This window comes from Cyprinodon variegatus, unplaced genomic scaffold (assembly GCF_000732505.1).
Source record: "Cyprinodon variegatus isolate N-32 unplaced genomic scaffold, C_variegatus-1.0 Scaffold7, whole genome shotgun sequence".
Taxonomy (NCBI): Eukaryota; Metazoa; Chordata; class Actinopteri; order Cyprinodontiformes; family Cyprinodontidae; genus Cyprinodon; species Cyprinodon variegatus.
This window is the reverse complement of record NW_015150460.1, coordinates 854,243-857,153: the sequence shown is the minus strand read 5'-3', so window position 1 is coordinate 857,153 and position 2,911 is coordinate 854,243.

Here is a 2,911-nt window from a genome sequence, read left to right as displayed (position 1 = left end):
CCTATTTAATAAACAAAGGTATACAGAAGAAGTTTGTTTTATAAAAGGCTTTATAGTGATGCTTGACACTCTGAGGTTTCATGGCTATCATATTATAACCTCCACTCAGTAAAAGCTTTCTGTGGCCTCATCTGTTGTTTTAATGTTATACCCCCATATAACCAATTCTACAGCTCAGCAGTAACACTCTTCCCACTCATCAACACCAACATTTATCAATATCCTATTAGTTTCTCTTGGAGTCGGGCACTTTATCCCCCTGAAAAAGGGTCTCATCTTGTTTTTACAGTCTAATTTTCAATGTAACAAAACCCGCTTTGTTCTGGACTCAGACTCTTCAGGAAAAAATAATATTGGTGGATCATTGTCAAAGGGGTTGCCATGGCTGCAGTCACACTTGCTGATGACTGGATTCATTTTGTATTATCACTGGCGACATCCTTGACTCCCAAAGGCGGTGTGATGATCTTGATAATGATGCTTCATCATATCATTTACAGGCTCCAACATCAAAGGGAAGCTTCTCTTTTGATTTGGATTAAGCTTCTAGTTTTTGGGGCAAGAAACTTATGACAAATGGATCTCATGATGCTTACCTTTTGAAAAAAATACATGAATATAAGATAGATAGGCCCAGACACAAAAAGGGCACTAGGGTCAACGTCTCACCTCACCGGGCTAGACAAAAGATCTCCTATCGTCTGCTGCCGGGTCAAGGCCAGTGCCCCCTCTAAGTCCCCATCAGTGGCTTCGTCTGGCGGCCGCAGGAGTATTACACCAAACGCACATTGACCGAGTGGCAAGAGGCTAATCCATCACTCTCCTGAATGAGGACAGAATCAATCAGGAGTGGCCTTCAGATCACTCCAAACTAAATTACCATTGGATGTCAGGTGATAAGCTGCAAAGGGTCACTCTCAGTGTTTATTACGATTGATGCAATGGCATGACGGGGACGGGAACAGCTGGAAAAATCTGCCGAACCCTGTAGGGTCGTTTCAGAAAACCAAATACGGTTATTATTATACTTTATGTCCATTTGCAGGAACAACCCTTTAAGCCACTCTATCACTACCAGGCCATTTGCAAGAGGGCTATTGACATTGCCTGACCAGTGTGCAACACAATCATCATGCCTCATAATGTAATGCTCTGAGGTCACGCAGAGTTTGCCAGCGATTGGGGAAGTTAGCAAGCTCTTTCCCTCGCTAATTGATGCACTTCAGCCGCTGTGCCTTTGAACAGAATCCTTGCTCCATCCGACAGAGAGAAGGCAGATGCCATCAGTCCCCCACCTCCTCCTCTTTAGCCTTTGAAACCCAAGCCCCCGATCTAAACCACACAGCTCAGGGCACGAGTGAGAGGACCCGTCTGTTAGCTTAGCTCAGGAGACAGTTTCTCTGATTTGTTTGACCACCATAGAGTCTGGGCTGTGAGTTGAAGCGAGTCAAGTCAAAAAAGATTAGAAGATGGTATCACGCAGGCAGTAAGACCTGTCTGTCTGCAACTGTCTCTGAGTTCCTGCTGCTATAAGATGAGAAGTCATTGTTTGCTCAAGACTTAAGACTTCTCTAACTCTCCTCCAACTCACAAATTGAGCACATTTTACAGAGAAATAGGGCAAGTTGAACTGGACTTAAACAAGCATTAAAAAAGATGTATTCTTATTGTGTTCCTCCATCTTTACCGAAGTGGTCTAAAACTGATAACGACACGCACATTTTTAGCCACTGCTCAGAAATCCACCAGGAGTCCCGAAGGCTTTAAAGCTTTTAAAACACAGCTGATAACATTCTCTGCTGTGGAAATAGCATATCCAGTTTATGATATCATCAAATCTCCTATTTCCATCCACATAATTCTAGGCTGCTGCTGTTAAAAGGAGACTATGTAGAGGATAAGTAGTTTGGGCTCTATGGCAGAATGATTTATGAGTATACACTAGGGATCATTGTTGATATTTCATCATTGAGCAAGTTATTTTACATCTTTAAGGAAAACTAAAGGATATAGTGCATTTAGTTTACTAGTAAAAGCCATGAGGGTGTAAATATGTCTCTTTACTAGACATAGCAAAGATACCATCAACTTGTTACCACATTTTGAGACATTGCAATCGCAAAATGACCAGTTTTACTTTAAACTGATTTTATGTAAAAATTTTACAGACCAGCATAATGTTTTTGTCTGAAATGAAAGGTAAATGGTCAAGTTTTCATTTAACTGAAAATCTAAAACTAAATTCCCTCAAGTCAGTTCCTTGTAGAGTCATATTTGTTTATGCATTATCCCAGCATAACAACTGGAGGTATTTCTCTACCACCATGTGCAGAATAATGTTTGATCCATTCAAATTTGCAAAATAGTTCAAGTAGACTGATAGAGATTATTTGATGGCATTGATTTTCCAGTGTTGGTATAAGGATCCATTGGATCTAGGTTTGAAATTTGACTGATTTGTTTAAACACATACATACACTATTCTTTTAACTAAACCACTGAATTGTTGCTCTGGCTGTATGTTCACTGGACCTCTCAACTCAATCTCAGGTTTTAAGTAAGTTGTTATGTGTTTCTTGGATTGTACTTGGCTTCATCCCTCCTCACATCATCTTATCCCTCAGCTGTTGAGGAAACCCCTCCATGCAGCATCATGCTGCCACCACCGTGTTTGACCCAAGGGATGTAGATTTGAATCCAAGACAATAGTCTTGTTACCCTGCGATGGACTGGCAACCTGTCCAGGGTGTACCCTGCCTCTCGCCCAATGACAGCTGGAGATAGGCACCAGCACCCCTTGTGACCCCACTTGGGATTACGCGTGTTGGATGGATGGATGGATGGATGGATGGATGGATGGATGGATGGATGGATGGATGGATGGATGGATGGATGGATGGATGGATGGATG